General features: G+C 54.0%; 1 long non-coding RNA gene across 1 annotated transcript in view; it reads left to right on the top strand.

Annotated features, from left to right (window-relative positions):
* Nucleotides 1–4,055: 4,055 nt before the first annotated feature.
* Nucleotides 4,056–18,470, top strand: part of LOC311528400 — a 39,497-nt gene continuing 25,082 nt past the window's right edge. Inside the window, exon 1 of the long non-coding RNA XR_014713596.1 lies at nt 4,056–4,387. This is a non-coding gene — a long non-coding RNA (uncharacterized lncRNA). The remainder of the gene's footprint in view (nt 4,388–18,470) is intronic.

The raw sequence follows: 18,470 nt of genomic DNA, 5'->3' as shown, positions 1-18,470 counted from the left end.
TGTGGGATGTGCAAAAGGAGTAGAGCACAATATCAGACTACATGACTCTCGACCTTTCAGGGAGAGATCTAGGAAGATTGCTCTCTCTGAGATGGAAGATGTGCGACATCATCTTCAGGAGCTGGCTGCGAATGGCATCATTACAGAGTCCCGCAGCCCATACGCCTCACCCATTGTGGTAGTCCGCAAAAAGAATGGGAAAATCCGGATGTGTATTGACTACCGCACCCTAAACAGCCGTACTGTGGTCGACCAGTACACTATGCCTCGAGTGCAAGACGCCTTAGACTGTTTGCTGGGAAGCCAGTGGTTCTCTGTGTTGGATCTTCGAAGTGGATACTACCAGATCCCTCTGGGAGAAGAAGATAAGGAGAAGACAGCCTTCATCTGCCCATTAGGGTTTTATGAGTTTGAACGCATGCCCCAAGGGATTTCTGGAGCACCTGCCACCTTTCAACGTCTCATGGAGAAAGTTGTGGGAGACATGAATTTACTGCAAGTGTTAGTTTATTTGGATGACCTGATTGTGTTTGGAAGAACCTTAGAGGAGCATGAAGAAAGACTTCTTAAAGTGCTTGATAGGTTGGAGGATTATGGTCTGAAGCTTTCAATTGACAAATGCCAGTTCTGCAGAACCTCAGTGAAGTATGTGGGTCACATTGTGTCCCAAGAAGGTGTGAGTACTGATCCTGATAAAATAGAAGCACTCACTACATGGCCACGTCCAAGTAACTACAGAGAACTCAAGACCTTCCTTGGATTTAGTGGCTACTACCGCAGATTTGTGAAAAACTATGCTACGATTGTAAAGCCTCTGAATGATCTTACCAGGGGACATCAGTTCAGCAAGAACAAATCTAAGTCCAAGAATAAGGGGAGGTCCCCAAAGCCTCCTGTGCAGAGACACAATGGCCCCTTTGCACCATTTGGGCCACGGTGGGATGAGAGATGTGAAAGGGCTTTTCAAGAAATCATTACTTGCCTAACTCATGCTCCAGTCCTAGTTTTTGCTGACCCAAGCAAACCATTTATCCTGCATACTGATGCCAGTTTGGAGGGTCTGGGAGCAGTCCTGTACCAGGAAGTGGAAGGCAAATGTAAACCTGTAGCCTTTGCCAGCCGAGGATTGTCTGATAGTGAAACTCGCTATCCCACCCACAAGCTGGAGTTTTTGGCCTTGAAATGGGCCATCACTGAGAAATTTCGAGACTACTTGTATGGTGCTCAGTTCCAGGTGTGGACAGACAACAATCCACTGACTTATGTGTTAACAAGTGCTAAGCTGGATGCTACAGGGCAGAGATGGGTGGCCGCCTTGGCTAGCTATGAGTTCAGCATTCAGTACCGATCAGGGAGAAGCAATGTAGATGCAGATGCATTGTCCAGGCGTCCGCAGGCTCCAGAAGTTGCTGTGATACCCACAGATGGAGTGAGAGCTATTTGCAGTGTGAGTCGCCGAGAGCCAGAGGCCCGTGAAGACTTTCAGGGATGTGTTGCAGAAGCTTTGGGCCTGCCCCCTGAATGCATGCCTTCTGCTTCGGTGAACTATATTGCATTAGACCAATCTCCTTTGCCCATGCTCAATGCGGCTGACTGGCAAGAAGCCCAGCGGCAAGATATTGACATTCGTGATACACTACTTGCCAAAAGGGAGGGGCGAAGCCCAACTGCGGTTGTCCCACCTAACCCGGAGGGTAAACTACTATTGAGAGAATGGACCAAACTAAAACTGATTCAGGGAGTGCTACACCGAATGACCACTGACCCTTTACAAAAACAACGAGCACAACTAGTACTGCCAAAAAAGTACAGAGCCCTGGCCATGAGGGCCCTGCATGATGACTTTGGGCATTTAGGGATGGAGAGGACCCTGGAACTTATTCGTAGTAGGTTCTATTGGCCCCGAATGGCTGAAGATGTTCGCAGGAAATGTGAGACTTGCGCTCGATGTGTTCAAAGGAAAACTCTGCCCACGAGGGCTGCATATCTCAAGAACATCACCAGCAACAAACCTTTGGAGTTGGTATGCATTGATTTCTTGTCTGTAGAGGTAGACAAGAGGAATGTTGGAAACATTCTAGTAGTGACTGACCATTTTACACGGTATGCACAAGCATATCCCACACGTGATCAGAGGGCCACCACCGTTGCTCGAGTATTGTGGGACAAATATTTCTCAGTCTATGGATTCCCGGCTCGGATACACTCTGATCAGGGGCGGGATTTTGAGAGTCACCTTCTGAAGGAGGTGCTGAAGATAGCAGGAATTAAAAAGTCTAGGACAACGCCTTATCACCCCCAAGGTGATCCTCAGCCAGAGAGGTTCAATCGAACCCTATTAGATATGTTGGGAACTTTGCGACCAGAGCAGAAGGCAACCTGGAGCCAGCATGTCGCATTTCTGGTGCATGCCTACAATGCCACAAAGAACGATGCTACGGGAGTCACCCCATATCTCTTGATGTTTGGGCGAGAACCAAGATTACCCATAGACTTGTGCTTTGGTGTATCAGAGGATGGAGATAGCTATGAAACTCATCAGCAATATGTATCCCGACTAAGAGAAAAGCTGCGGGATGCTTATCGCTTAGCTACCGCTGCGGCTCGGAAGAACGCAGACCGCAACAAACATCGATATGATGCTAGAGTGCGTTCGCAGGAGCTCCAGCCGGGGGACAGAGTCCTGCTGCGAAATTTGGGTATTGCTGGCAAACACAAGATAGCTGACAGATGGAAGGCAATACCTTACCTGGTGATGGAAAAGCTGGGAGATCTGCCGGTCTACAAGATCAAACCTGAAGACGGTCCAGGGCAAATAAAGACGGTGCATAGAAACCTTTTGCTCCCTGTGGGGGAATTGGTAAGCACCCCTTGTGAGATGGGCCACGGCAGGGCCGCCGGGCAGAACAGAGGTGCTAGACCAAAGCCGCCATCCAACACAGACAGTGGGCCCCCTGCAGCTAACTTACCCCTATTCTGCACATCTGAGAGTGAGTCTGAGGAGGAAGACACAACCCTGGTGTATCCTGGGATGGAGACAAGATTTCAGTCTCGATCAGCTGAACCAAACGAGAGTTCTCCCTTTTCCGCCCTAAACCCATTGGCGGAACTATTTAGGCCCCTTTCTGATACCCCGGTGCTGCTGATGAGACCCCCCTGTGATGACAAACACAGGTTATTGGACAATGGGGACAGACAGGTAGAGGATGTCCTGGGCACCTTGGACCCTCCAGCGTTAGAACTAGGAGTGCAGGGGCCTACGCCAGTAGCCGAGGGACCCTCCAGGGAAGCCTCTCCATCCGTCACTCAAGAGGATGTTCCCCTTACTTCGGCAACAGAGATTCTCAATAGACGAGACAGGGTGATAAGACCAGTGAAACGGTTAACTTATGATGCACCTGGGGTGACTAGTGAGGAGCCAATACATTTAGCACACAGGCTTGTGGAAGCTAAAGTGGGCTTCCTGAGGCCCTTTGGAGGAAACCAATGAGTTGGTATAAAGGGAGTGTGATTTGTCGGGACGACAAAGTCTCGGCTGGGGGGAGGATGTAAGCAGTGTCAGGATGAGCTCCACCCTGACATCTGGTGGTGAGGTGTGGCAAGTTGTGGAAAAGAACTTCAGGGGCCGATCTCATTTGCATAGGCACACCCACCACGCCTAGAATGAGACCATAGCTGCCCAAATGGTCACTTTGGCTGCTGTGGGATCCCCAGTGTCTCTGTTATTGGGGCAGGAAGAATAAATTGCTATTACCCTGATTATGGGAACTGTGCTTGGAACTGTACGTGGCCTTTTGTTATGATGGAGGGATTCACTATCAACTAAGTAGCACTCGCTAGGCAAGGGTCATGGGTTCCAAAACTGTGTGAATGGAGAGAGGCTGGGGACAAGTATTAATACTTGGTGGCATGGGCCCCTTGGTGAGGGCCTTACATGCTGATTGCACTTCCTCCTCTCTCCACTGTGGAATATCAGAGCTAATTTTGATTTCATTAGAAGTCTAGTTATAGGCTGCTGAGCTCACTTTGGGCTGACAGTGCACCAGCACTGGGGCTCCCCTATTATAAGCTGAATTCACCTAAGAGCTGAAATCACTGAGTGTTGTGTTAAGTAGTGGGGGAGCCTGAAGATATATTGTGGAGCAATTTGCGGGACGGCTGGTGAAGCAGTTCGACGCGGAGCAGTGTGTGGATGGCAGGAGCTGCTTGTGGGCCGTGGAGCTGAGTGAAGGAGTTCATGGGGTGGCTGGCGGAGCGGAGCGCAGCTGAGTGAAGGAGTTCGTGGGGCGGCTGGCGGAGCGGAGCGCAGCTGAGCGAAGGAGTTCGTGGGGCGGCTGGCGGAGCGGAGCGCCGCTATGGAGCTATGGGGCGGTCAGCTTCAGATCACGTAAGGTGCCTCTTACCCCTGTCCCATTTCCACCCAGATTGGGAGGTAAAGCTCCGCCGATAAACTTTCGAACTCTGGGGCTGCCCTGACCAGGGACAGAGACTTTTGGGGCATTGGACTTTTGGGACTTTGGGTGATTTGGGGTTGCTGGACTCAAGAACCAAAGGGAAAAGGGCATGCCCCAATTTGCCTGGGGTGGGGTTGTTCTTGCTCATGGGTTGTGTTATGAATCCTGTTGGTGGTGTTTCCCCAACATAATGCCACATTGTTTCTCTCTGTTATTAAAAGACTTTTGCTACACTCAGACTATGTGCTTGCGAGAGGGGAAGTATTGCCTCTTGGAGGCGCCCAGCGGGGGTGGTATATATTGGTCCCAGGTCACTGGGTGGGGGCTCGAGCCGGTTTGCATTGTGTTATTGGAATGGAACCCCTAGATATTGAACCCGGCCCTTGTTGCTGCCAACTCTGACGGGCAGAAGGGTTACATGTGCGGTGGGGTGAGATGTCCTACATGGTGCCCAAAGGTGGGGTTGTGCTGACTCTGCAGTGACTTCATTCCAGGGAGAGAGATGTCAGAGATCAGCTCCAGGGTGCTGCCCTGTAACAGAGGGTGGCAACGGGGCAGAAGTGGGGCAATGGTGCACTCAGGAAAGGAGCAGGGCTAAGGGGGGCCCGAGCTGCAGCCCCTAAAGCCCCTGTGTGCTGCGTTCCAGCCGGGCCGGCTCTGCCTGGCTGGGGTGGGGGCGAGGCGGCTCCGCACGCTGCTCTTCCTGTCCCCCCGCAGCCACACGCCGCGATGAGCACTGCACCGGGAACCTCTGTCCCGGGGGCTGCTCTTGCCTGTCGGCTCTGCCCTCCCTCCGCGCGTTCCCCCGCAGCTCCCATGGGCCGGGAATTGTTAATCCGGCCCTGGCCCTACTCCCCAGCCTGTTCCAATCCTGCTCTTGACTCCTGACTCTTGACTCCTGACTCCAGCTCCAACCCTTGGCTCCCCTCGGCTCGACCTCCAGCACTCTGAGCACGCGGCCCCAGCGCCCTTGCTCCAACCACTGGGCCCAGCCAGCCGTGCTTTGGCTTCTGAACCCAGCGACATGGAGGAGTCGTTCACCGCACTGCTTTCCATGTGTATGGCCCTGCCCTGATCAGCGCTGGTTTTCATCCGCCATGGTGCTGCCCAGTCTCATGGCTTGATTAGATCCCTTTGAACTTCTTCAAAGTCTCCTCTAGGCTGATTAATCTGCATAATCTTGTGTCATCTGCCAATATCCACCTCGTTGTTCAGCCCCAGTTCCAAACATAAGAACATGAGAAAGGCCAGACTGGGTCAGAGCAAAGGTCCATCTAGCCCAGTATCCTGTCTTCCGACAGTGGCCACTGCCAGGTGCCCCAGAGGGAGTGAACAGACAGGAATCATCCAGTGCTCTATGCCCTGTCACCCATTCCTAGCTGCTGGCAAACAGAGGCTAGGGACACCAAAAAGTTGATAAGCGCCTGGTGTACGTACCATAGCAGGACAAAGAGCTCTTCTGTGTCGGTCCCGGTTCCCTAGTCAAATGCAGAACCCGACACGAGATTTACAAGCTTCTGCAACCATTTATAATGTCTGTTGAGGATGTACCACGTGGTCCTGTCAGATTTCAAAGGCACTTCCTGAAAAGCTGAAACCAAGAGGAAACGGGTTGAAAAGCCTCTGGTGCTGATGTGCCTGGTGCCTAGGAAATCTCCACTCCCGATGGCCATCGCCCCCTGCTATTAGCTCCCCAAGAGTCTAAGGGCACAAGAACAACAACTCCGCTCCTCCCAAAATAGCCCTGCACAGAGAGGAGACCCCATTCTTGTCACTTCCCCCTCCGCTGGCCTACACCCGTACACACACCCCTACACACAGACGGTTGGGGGCACTTGTTCTTTCGATGGAACAGGAAAGTGACAGCCGCAGCGACATTAAACCATCCAACATTTAGGCCGAGATCCACAAAGGGATTTAGGCTCCTAATGTCTACTGAAATCTTTTGTGGCCCTGTGCCTTCATTCCTCAAGAGGTCACAGGGAGAAGTGTTTCCCATGTGCCCTCATGGGATTTCCTATGAGCTGATGACCAATCTCGGAGGGAATCTCCCTGGCCTGCAATCACTCCATTACAGGGAGGGCAGGTGATGAGGGTAATTGTCATCATCATCATCCTTAATAACAACGGCTCTTTTCAATACTGTCAGGCCTTCCATTACAGACTTTCAGACCTTTATGAAGACACTTTCCCCACACAGCTTTAAGGTTACGTCTATACTAGGAGCTAGAGATGGAATTCCCCTGCTCCCATACACATATTGTGGTACCTCGATGATGCTCGCATGACCATCCTTCTTCCTTAAACGCTGTCCTTAGACAGAGAGGGACCTGTGTCCACATTCAAACCTGTGTTCGGGCCCTGTCTGCACCCCTGTATTTCCCACAGAGGCACAAACACACACAGGTATTTCCTTACCTTCATACAGGCGGGAGATGCCATCTTCATTCACTGTTTCAGACAACAAATCACAGTAATGGTGGATAGTATTTCCTAGACATACAATGAATACAATGGATCTCATTACTTTTCAAATCCTTCGCTGAAAACTGCTGAAGATGCAGCCATTTCCCCAAGACAGCCCTTCGGAAAATTAAATACATTCCTTACATCTCTTCACAAAGCACATTAGATAAAGCATCAGATGCCCAGCAGGTACTGAGAAGCTGATTTCTAAAGGAGACTGAATTCACATCAAACCAGCATGATGTGAATTCAATCTCCCCTAGGTGCAGCCAAAGAGCTGCTGTGGGCAGGGGAAGTTGGTGCAGTCGATACAGCTAAGTTGCTCCCTTCATCTTGGAATACATGTTAATTCTCTCTCTCTCTCTCTCACACACACACACACACACACACCCCGTTTTAGGATTCTGTTGCTGTCGGAGGGAACAGAGCAGCCATCTAGAAAAGGGCTTTGAAGGAAACATTTAAAAAAGCTGAAGTGAATTTGCTCTGCTTACCAATGAACAAGGCTGCAGAGTGTCGTATTGTTGTCTGTGAGCTTTCCAGGTAGTCTAGGGCCTGGAACAGGAATTTGGGGATGTGGCTCTTGTTGTTCTGCATCTGGAAAGAAAGAAGGAAGAAATGCACAATATACAAATGACATGTTCTCCCCACAGCGAATAGTCCAGGAAAGCCAAAGCATATAGCCAGGCCATGGCAACCGCCAATACGAACCCATACACCAGAGCAGCACCTCTCTGAAGTCACTGTTGTGTTCTCCAGAACCTCCGCTTTCATTTGAAAAGACAAAAGTTTGGAGGTCTGACAGTTGTGGAGGAAAATGTCAACAATGGGAACGGATTGTAACTCCTGCAGAAATGAACCAGCAGAGAGCCTGGAATAGCGTCTTGCAACCCGACCGAAGCGGATGGGTCCTCAGGCTGTGGGGTTAGAAAGGTCTCTCTCAAGTCCCCATTCACCCCTCTCAAGGCACAAGGAATTCACCTACCAGGCACTTCCCGACACTCTTCAAGAGCTGTGAGGAGCCATCCCAGGCCATGCTGCGGAACAGCGTCTTCAAATGAGCCCAGCCGAGAAACACTGCGCAGCGGAAGAGCGTCAGTTTACATCGCTGCAAGAGAAGGGGAGACCAAGAGGGTTCTCACTGAGAGAGGGATAGTGTGGGGGACACTGGACCTTCTCCACCCCTTGTGCTGTGTGCTGTGAGGATGGATGAGGCACGAGGCTCCAGCAGGGAGTGAAGCCGGGAGAAGACTCTGCTTGGGCAAGGGGCTCTGGTGATGACTGGAGTGGAGGCCCCAGGGGATTCTGGCTCTTTGCTCTGAAGGAAATAATGTCTGTGGCACTTACCAGTGTCACACTCTCCTCCTGGTCTGCAAGATGCAGCAGCAGCGGGAGCAAGCAGTGGATGATTTCCTGCTGCACGAGGGCTTTGTCCGGGTCCTGCACCCTGCTCACCACGTTGCCAAGCAGTGAAATGGCAGCTGAGCGCACACTGCCCCTCTCCTGGCAATGACACACGGGGGGTGGGGACGCCCGGTTAAAGCCAGGCAGTATCAGAGCAGAACGCAACAGAGTCATAATCCGCCCGCTGCTCCGGTTCCCCCGTGTGAACTGACTTGGGTGGGGGGAGCAGGGCGGACACCAGGCCAGCGCCATAGACATCTTCTGCAGGGCCTGAGACCCTGGGCAGGACAGCGCAGCCCCAGGGTGTCCCAGAGGCAGTTTCTGTCTGGAGAGCCCAGAATCCCAGAACCTGAGAAGATTTGGGGAGAGGGAGGGAAGTCTGCTGGAGACTGGTCTGGGGAAGGGGAGAAGCCGCTGCTGGAGCCTTGCAGGGATTCGCTGCTACAAAACACAGCATTTCTTTTGCTCTTCGGTGCCCCCGAGAGCCGGGCCATTCCCGACCCACCTCTTTCCTGCTGAGAATCTCCACCTCTTTGGGGACCTGTGTTCTCCAGACAGCTGGGCATCTGCCCAGGGCCAGGCCCCCTCTCCCCCAGGCCAGGCTGCAGCAGGGGCTGAGCGGAGCATGGCGCTGAGACTGAGCTTTGGCGAGAAGAGCTCTGACAGGGAGGTGGCTAAGCAGGACATTCCCCACCCATGGCGGGGGAGCTCCTTGGAGGCTCCATGGCAGGCCTGAGGGGCGGGAGCCAAGGAGATGGGGAGAGAGAGACAAGGGCATCAGAGACAGGTGGAGGGGGGGAACGGGCTTCTCCTGGGGTTCCAAGCCTTACATCATCAATGAAGGGGCGAAGGCTGACTGCAATGTCCTGGGAGATGGAGCCAAGCCCCTCCCTCTTGAGGAGGTAGATGATGTCTTGAGCTTTGTGCATGGCCTCCTTGACACACCCTCCATCCCGGTCACAAAACCTGGCAACGGTTCCTGGCAGCTGGGCCTGTAACCATCTCACCTGCAGGAATGAAGAAGGCAACTCATTACTTTCCGGGGTGACAGCCTGGAGCACGTGCTGCACCACTCCCGCCTAGGAGAAACCACGGATGGCAGAGCCCCCCAACGGGGCAGAAAGTCGTTCTCCTGTCACTCTGTGCCAGCTGCTCACTGTAACCTTTGTCGTTGCTCACCCCACCTCCCCCATTGCATCCCATCTGCAATCAGGGCTCCGCTCATGGGAGCAGGGAGCACGTCATGCCTTGATTTGCTCAGGAAAGCACCTCCACCATTTGAGGGCTGTGTGTTAAACAACAAGGGTTATGTGGGGATCTGGCTCTCGTTTCCGAGCTATTTGAGAGACATTGGCTTCCTCGGTCCCCTGGGCAATCCACGCCTCTTACCTTTTCTGGCTGGAACACAATACTGCCAAGGCCTCGCAGACTGAGCTTACATATGACGGGATTTGTGTCCTTGGTCCATTCCATGAGCTGCGCCCGGAGCTCTGATTTTGTCAGCACTGTCTCAATGGAAGGACTCTGGAGAAACTGGAAAGAGCCAAATCAACATCAGGTTGAGGAGCAGAGGTCTTCCTGTGGGGTCTCTTCCCTGGACAGTCGTCTTTACCAAAGGGCCACTTACTCCCACCCAAAGTCTCTGGTGCATAGGGAGCCAGTTGCTGCTGTTTCAGTTGGTTCATTCCCAAAAGTTGGACTCATGCACAGCTCACAAATCAACCCGCAGGGAAAGGGGCATCTCCAGGCCTCATTGAGCGCCATACAGAGACCCCTGGGACAGAAGAAAAGCAGAACCTCAGGAAAAGGTGAGGAGAGAAGCATGGTCTTGGGGCACTGGAGGAACCTCTCCTCTTGTCCCATAATCCCATCGAGGCACATCCAGCCAGGAGCAATCTCACCCTGTCTCTCCCTCCCTCTCTTTGCCATGCCCCACAACCATCCTTGTGCAGAGAGGAGCTAGCTGGCGGTAAGGCTGCTGAGCTGCTGACAATGTGCCCCAGAGCTAACTGGCCTGAGCTGCTCTCCAGAAAGCCCCCTTGTGCCTATCAACTAATGTATCTCACCTCAATACAGAAAGCCATGGCAATTGTTCTCTGCTCCTCCTCCCTCTCACTCTGGACGATGGTGATTGCCTCTCTGAAAACTGCAGGGAGCTGAGGGTTCTCACACTCGATCATGGCTCTGGAACATGGAACAGAAAGTCCCTTGAAAATCACAGAGAGTTCCCCTGGGAGAGAGAGTTCCTCTCCAGTTGCTGGGCTGAGCTGGCAGCCTGGAACAGAGGAATATTTCACACGGCAATCCCATTCCCAAGAGAGGCCCAGCGAGGAGGAAACTTTGGGCTCCTACCTTGCAATCAGGCCAACACCCTGTGAATAGTAATATCGGGAGGCTATCGTGTCCCAACCCTGCTGAAACTGGATGATGGCAAATTCCTTCCAGTAGCCGGGCATGGAGAAAAGAGTCTTCACAGCCTCCACTGACGTGCTAAAGAGAAAAACCAGTCTCAGGCAACGAGATCAGCCCCAGGCATGGCAAATCTGCACAAGCCCTGGGACACACAGCATGGTCAGCAGTAGCTAGCCTCCCCGAGGATAGATCCAGAGTGATATCATGATGCTTCCCTGCCCAATGGGCCCTGTCTACACTGCAGTTTCATTGAGTTTCTAACCAATTAGTGACAATGTAGCTTCTTAAGATGATTGGTGTCATCACTCCCTATGGCTGAATACTTGACTCTTTACTGTGACAGGTAACAGGACTCAAGGGGGCATGTGGGGTCGGGTCCTTAGTTGGTGTAAGCGAGCAAAGCGATGTCAGTTTACACCACCTGAGGTGTCTTCCGGCGCTCTGGTTTTCCCGTGTAGATGGAAGCCCCTCACTGTGCCCACAGAGCCAGTTGAACGGGTCCCTCTTCCTCCTGCCTGCCTGTGAGGCTGAGATCCTGCAGGGCCTGGCCCCATGTGCTCCCGGTGTGGCTCTGTCTGCGTTCGGGGACGGAGGCCCCCAGATTTGCTCAGCAGACAGTGATGAAAGCACTGACCCTTTGGCGGGTGGCACAGGTGGATGAATGCACAATCATGACTGCTGCCTGAGTGTGTGGGGAAAGCAGCTGGCCTGTGGACGGCGTCAGATGAGCGAGTGTGACTCACAAGAACACACGGCTCTCAACCCTTTTCCCTCAAGAGAGACCTGCACCCAACTAAGCCTGGGCCAACGACAGCACCCGAACCACCGATGGCCATGAACGGACCCCAGGTGTTTAGCAGAACAAATCTGTTCTTCCTTTTCCTTTCAGTCATTACCTTAGGAGACTGAGGCAGCTGGATCCCTCCTCGGGGCTGGATGTCTCGCTGGCCATGTAGGTCCCTGGCAAGCACAGATCCATCACATACTGCACTTGCCTGACGCAGAGGATGAGCAGCTGGGGATACATTTCCAGGATGGCTTCTCGGTATCCCCATAGGAAAAGGACCTCGTAAATGGTCTTCATGGCCTGGAGGGGGGAAAGCATTTCACTCAACTATCCCAATCTGTCCTCTGCCCCCATTGCCATTCGCGACTGTCCTTTTGTCACGTCTCCTTTCCTCTCCAGCATGTTACAAAAGAGGATTGGCTCCTGAGAGGGGAGGAGACATTTGGAAGCTTCTGAACCTTCCCCCATTCCTGGAACAGAAGCAGGATGGAACCCTATGGAAAGATCAGAAGAGTCTGGGTGACGTTATTCCCCGTTATTTCTCTTAATGATGCAGACCCTGGGCTTTGGCTTTCCAGCCGTGACTGGATGGGCTGAAATCATCCTGAGGAGATGCGTTCTCATAGGCCCAGTGTTTCTGGCCCAGTCCAACGTACTGGACATCTCAAGATCCCATGCTGGGAAGGTTTCTAGCCACAATTTACAAAGCCAGAAACCTGGATACTTCCAAGAGACGCCCGAACTGCACCTGCTCACTAAAGGGCCATCTAAAGCAGAAGACGACTGAGCCAGGGTACCAGCAGAGAAACCACTTAAGATCTGTAACTTTTACCTGGGGGAAACTTTATTTACACCTCTTTGGTTTGATTGGAGGTGGCCAGGACACACGAAGGCCTGGTCTACACGACAGAGTTAGGTCAACACAAGGCCACTCACCCAGCATCACCCTAACTATGGAATTTCCTTCCCATTGGCAGAACTGCCCCTGGGGGCCAAGTTCATAACTCCACGTCCACAAGGGGCAGAGAGTCCAAGTCAATGAAGTTCGGTCGATGCAGTGTCAGCATGGACACCGCGTCGTTTATGTCAACTGACCCTCAGGAGCCTCCCCGCAATGCCCCACCCTGACCGAGGAATCACGACAAGCGCTTCTGGTGAGGACGTGCGCTGCTGGCACCAGGGCTGGCTCCAGCTTTTTGGCCGCCCCAAGCGGAGAAGGGAAAGAAAAGAAAAACCCGATTGAGCTGCCCCCGAAGTGGCGCTGAAGAGGAAGAGAGGAATGAAGGACCCGCTGCCGAATTACCGCCGAAGACCCGGACGTGCCGCCCCAACTTTCTATTGGCTGCCCCAGGCCCCGGCTTCCTTTGCTGGCACCCGGAGCCGGCCCTGGCTGACACAAGCAGCAAAGTGCAGCCCCACCCAAGGGATGGGCTTGCTGTGGCGGCTGTGAGCCGAGGGAGGTTAGGTCAGCTGAGCTGTGTAGTGGAGCTGTGGCCTGAAGCTCAGAAGGGGCGAAGCTCACACACACACACAAAGATGCACCATCCTCCCTGCCGTGGTGGGTTCACAAAGTGACATCTCAAATCTCACTTACAGCCAGGGACACATAGCCGCTCTTCTCCTCCCGGCGTCTCTGCTGGAGCTTGTCCAGCAGCTGCCGCAGCACCTCCCTGGTGAGCTGGGGTTCTTCACCCAAGGCCTTCCACAGCTCAAGGGCACATCTGCAGAGTCAGAAACAGAAGTCAGACCTTCCCTGCCTGGCCAACTCTCGCCCTCCCCAGGGAGAGGCTTGCAATGTAGGCAGGAAAGGCGTCTCTCAGTGGAGACACCAATCGGTGGGGGGAGGCTGAGGCTGGGCAAGTCCCTTCAGAGAACGTTGTATTTATTCCTTTCCCCTCATGGGTTATTGTTCCTGAAGCCAGCACCACTGCTTCCAAACAGTGACCATGAACTGACCACAGAGTGACCAACACACTGCAGACTGCAAAATTCGGCTCTCTTCCGCTAGGGTCAGTGCGGAGGAACTTGCCTGACCTCATTGGAGTTACTCTGTCTATTTGGGGGTGTAACTGAGACCCAGCGTTTGACCAAGTGTCTCAAAGCACCTCAATCCTACTGCAGTGTGGTGGATGGGATCAGACACTGAATCAGAACATGCCCTGATAGGAGAGGATTCAGGAGCTTGGAAGGGGAAATTGTACTGCCCAGCGTGACAGAGATGGAAGGAAACTAGTATTGAAATCCCTCTCCTCTCTTCTCTCCATTCTTGCTGATCTAAGTCCTGCTGGTGCCCGCAGGCATCTGCAGAGGAAGACTGCAGACGGATCCAAAAGACTTCCAGTCATTTGACTTCCAAGTTTGGTGAGGAAGCTCGGACATGGTGGTCAAGCCCTGGGGACACTGAGAGCTAGGTTGGACAAATCAAGAGCAAATGGCCTGGAAGCAAGGTCTTCAGGAAGCTTGACTGAAATTCTGTGCCGTGGCTGCCGAGTTTCTACAGCTTGTGAGCACAGCCCCTGGATAGCACTGTGGCTGTTCTAAGGAATTCAAACCTGAAAGGTTTACAAATCAAACACTCAAAGAAATATGAAAACCAACACTGTATTCCTCTGGTAACTGAATTGGGCAAGAAATTCAATTTCTTTCATGCTGCTCTTCAATTTGCTCTCCCATGTGACACAGATTTGTCTCTGGGCAGTGCAGAACAGCATTGCAGAAGATGCCGAGGAAAGCCGGAGTTGTGACCTCTGGCTAGGGTCCAAGTTGGGTTTCACGGCCCCTAGGGACATGGGGATTGTGTTCTCAACACCTCAGATGGATGACTCTGCAAAGTGACCAGCAATAACCAGCAGGACTCAGAGTTTACACCATATTGAGATGAAAAGAGGCACTCACCCCTCTCAGAGCTATTACTGCCGGCTGTCTGCAGACTCAGGCAGGCTGCGCTGCATTTACGCTCTGGTCATGTGTGGATGATTTTTTGTCTTTTTTGCAACAATAAGGGCTGGAAATTTCTGTCTTCAGAGATTTACCTCTGCTGCACAGCTCCAGAAGAATGAGTGTATTTTTTGACCTATTCCTCAGCCACGGAATAACTAGGGATCTGACTACAGGTAACAATCCTGCCCTGGTCTGCAGGGGATAGACAGATGGGGCTCATGGGCCTTTTCCGTCTCTGCCTTCTCTCATGCACTAAGGAGCAGCCAGACCTCATGAGCCAGGGATGTTGAGTGAGCCCCAAAGTCATTTATTGGCCCTGTACTGGATCTGAGAGGAAGTGGGTGACCCATAGAAATCAGGACAATGCTGGAATTCTCCAGAAAACTGGCACGTCTCCATCCCGGGGAGTGCAGGAGGAGGGGTTGGCTCCTCAGCGGCTGGGCCTGGCCATCTCCTCTTAGTAAGCATGGACAGCTCTCTGCACAGCAGGAAACTCCCTCCAACTGTGTGAGCCCCAGGGACCCTTCCCGGCCTGTGGCCTGTCAGTGGGAGCAGGAAGAGAAATAACAGACTGAGGTGATAACAGAGCAGCTTCCTACCTGTGCGATGACAGCGTGTGAGCCACACAGGTCAGAACCACGTCCTGGGGGTGGGAGCGAGCCAGCAAGGCCGTGGCCCTCAGCGCTGCTTTTCTGGCTCTGGGATCACAGACGTTGTCGAGCCAGATTAAGATCCCTCCCACGACGTCTCCAACCTGGAAGAACGCCAGGAAGTTGAGGGATGGATTAATCAAAGAGTGGCCTCCTCCCAGAGAACCCCTCCTGGCAGCCCTGCAAGCCGCCTCTGACCTCAGTTTCCCATCTTGGCTCCCCCCTAATCTGAAGAAAGAGGCTTTGACAAGTCCAGGAACCCCAGTCTTCCTGAGGTCTGGTTTAGCACCTTAAAGCTCAGAAACACACACAAAAGCCTTCCCCAAAACCTAACAGGGGGCACAGCCGAAACTCCCCTGATGTCCCAGGGCCTTCCCTGCCATGGCAAACTGCTCTCAGCCCTGCTCTCAAAGGCTTCCCTGCAGGAGCCTTTCCTCAGTCTCTGCAGCTTCCTGTTGCTCTTTCTAGCACAATCAGTTCCTCCAGACCAGGGGTCTCAACCTAGTTTCCATTGTGGGCCACATCCAATCCTACCTGTTTGGCCCTGAGGATGTCCCATGGGGCACAGCTCTGTGCTGATTGGGCCGCAGGCTGAGAACCACTGCTCCAGACCCCAGAGCCCATCCTAGAGATGGCAGGCCGGGCTAGTTGGATGGGGCGAGCCAGCTCCAGACCCAGCCCTAAGGAGAACCTCTGTGCTGCGGGATTGTAAAACCTGCCGTAACAAATCTTAAAGCCGGCTCTCTACCCTCGGGCTCAGGCTCTGGCACCAAGAACAGCAGTGTAGACGTGGTGACTTGGGCTGGAGCCCAGGCTCTGAAGCTCCTCTCCTCCCTGGGCTTCAGAGATCAAAGTCCAGCCCAAGCCCAGAAGAGTCTGCATTCCTCTTTTGGCCCCACAGTGCCAGCCCTGGGAGCCCAAGTCCATAGGGCCAGGAGGCTTTCAGGCTCCTGCTGCAGAGTTTGCAGCACAGGCTAGATAGACCCGAGAGGGACAAGCCCCCCCCCCCCGAGGGCTCTTCCATGAGGAATTGGTCATGGCTCTTGCCTCTCTCGAACAAGGAGCAGGAGTTACAGCCCTGGGTGGGGGATTCTGGTGACCTGTTCTGCTAGCGGGGTGGGAAACGGGATCAGAGCTTGGGAGAGACAGAGAGAGACGTGCAAAGCCAAATTCTTCCTGATACTTCAGCTGGAAAACAAGGCCCTGCAGCATGTCTGAGGAAACCATGTCTGCTCCTGGAGCCTAATGTGGAGGCTCGTCAGCAGACTAGGTGAGTGCTGCCTTGCCCGGGCTGGGGCTGTCACACACCTTCAGTGTGGCTGGGCGTCCTCAGGGAAGTGTCAGAGCTCCTTCGGGCAGAGAACACTTCAAAACCTGACGCCGCGGATCCCCGCGGCCAAGCGCTGAATGGCAAGGGGCTGAGCCAACCTTCAAAGCACCATGCCAGTGTGTCCCAGGAACGGTTTCCTAGGAGAGGCGATTCTCCCGTCCCCCTCTCTGCCCAGCATCCCCCTGCCCCACTGCGGGCGTCTCTTACTCTCTCCATCTTGTCTCCGTGGAGAGATACGATGGCCCTCAGCTCTTCCTCTGCGGCTCTAAATGTCTGCAGGGTGGGTGTTGTCAGACCCTGCACGGCTGTCATCAGCAGGGCGTGGAGCGGGTCTGAGGAAGGGTGCTCCTCGAGGGTCTGCAATGAACAGGGACAAAGCCTGTGGGGACTGAGTTTTTCCCTCGGGCAGCTGCCCTGGCACAGTCTGTCCCCGGGGGAGGCTGCCAGCGCCGAGGGAGCCTGGAGACTCCGGCTGAGCCCGTTTCTTAAAAAGCCTCCCCCGGTGCCAAGGTTTCCTCAGCCTTTTGTCCACGCTCTGTCCCCCTCTCCTGAGAAGAGACGGGAGGTTCTCGGGCAGTGCGGGGACCCCAAGGGCCACCCCATTTCCTCCCTCTCTAGCCCCTCCTCCCAGGATGCCCAGCTTTTGCTGAGAAAGCCTCAATGTCCTGCAAAGCCCATTCAAGTTGCTCCTTGAGTGTCGCCGAGAGGTCACTGGAGAACCTGCCCCATGTCCCATCCCACTTCGAGCGCTGAGGAGATTGGCTCAGCAACTCTGGCAGCCCACAGTGTCTGCGAGGAAAGGAGTGAGAATAGGGCCCAAAGGGAAACGCCCTCTTCCTTCCCCACCCCGCAGCGTGAGGCGCTGCCAGGAAACAGGCAGGAATCGCCGGCAGGAGAGAAAGTAGCTGAGACTGAAGGAGCGAGTCTGCCTGGCTGAGGAGAACCCCAAACCGTGGGCCTCCGGGGCCAGGCTCCTGTGGGTCAGAACTCACTGGGCACAATGTTACTCCTGGGGGCCCGGTTCCAGGGTCACCTTAACCCAGGGCCTGGGGTGCTGGAGGCCTTTGCCCTGGTGTCCCAGGGCAGCCCCTGGGGATTGCTGCGGCTGGCCTGCGTGGCGCTGGATTAGCACCGTCTGTCCTGGATGCCCGCAGCTGAGGACGCAGCAGAGCACACCGGAGTGGCCGACTCGCCTCCACACTCCAGCCCCCCGGCACCTCAGGAGCTCCCAGAATTGCAGACTTTTGTATGCGCTCTGGGTGCTCTGTCCCTGACAGCAAGAGTCACAAGGGCGTCGAGGTGCCTTTGTGACTCGGACGGAGCCAGATGTCGGCAGGCGGGATCGAACCTGGGATCTCAATGCAGGAGCCCCTGCCACAGGAGCTAAAACCCATGTGGCTGTTAGCTCAGGCTGGAGAGCAGACTCATCGGTTCTGTCTCGAAGTGGTCCTGGTGCCACGAGATGGGCCAGAACCCCACAGCCAGGAGATATGCGGGTCACCCCGACAAGGGCAGGGATGGGCCTGGTCTGACGTTCAGCCGTGCCTGTGAGCCATGGGAAGTGCCTCAGAATCAGGCACCTGAGCCAGGCACGTCTGCCAATCCCACGAAGCACCTCTGGGCTTCTTGAGGTGCCTAAACCCCCTTGTCAAACTGGGCCTCCTTCGACAACCCAGAGAAACTCGTAAAGACTGGCTGGAGTTGATCACACTTCAAGAGTGTTCCTTTTCAGCCCCCTGAGCAAGGGGCAGGTCGTTCTCCTGTCAGAGATCCCAGCTCCGGGAGATATGAACACACACAGCAAGGGGTGCTTTCCATGAGCACAGCCACACAGCGTCATTACCATCGTCCTAGGGGAGATGCTCGTTAATGAGGAGACGGGAGCACGCTCTTCTTCCTGCTCTTCTGGGCTCCCTTTTTCCCACTTCTCCTTCGTCTCCGACGGCTCCTTCTTCGTCCCTGCAGCAGAAAGAAACATTCTTAACATTTTGCTTTTCCATGTCTTCTCCCTGGTTTCCAGAGGGTGG

The sequence above is a fragment of the Lepidochelys olivacea genome (assembly GCF_965140295.1).
Source record: "Lepidochelys olivacea isolate rLepOli2 genome assembly, chromosome: 11".
NCBI lineage: Eukaryota > Metazoa > Chordata > Testudines > Cheloniidae > Lepidochelys > Lepidochelys olivacea.
Note: the sequence above shows the minus strand (reverse complement) of the source record. Positions and strands in the feature narration are given on the sequence as shown.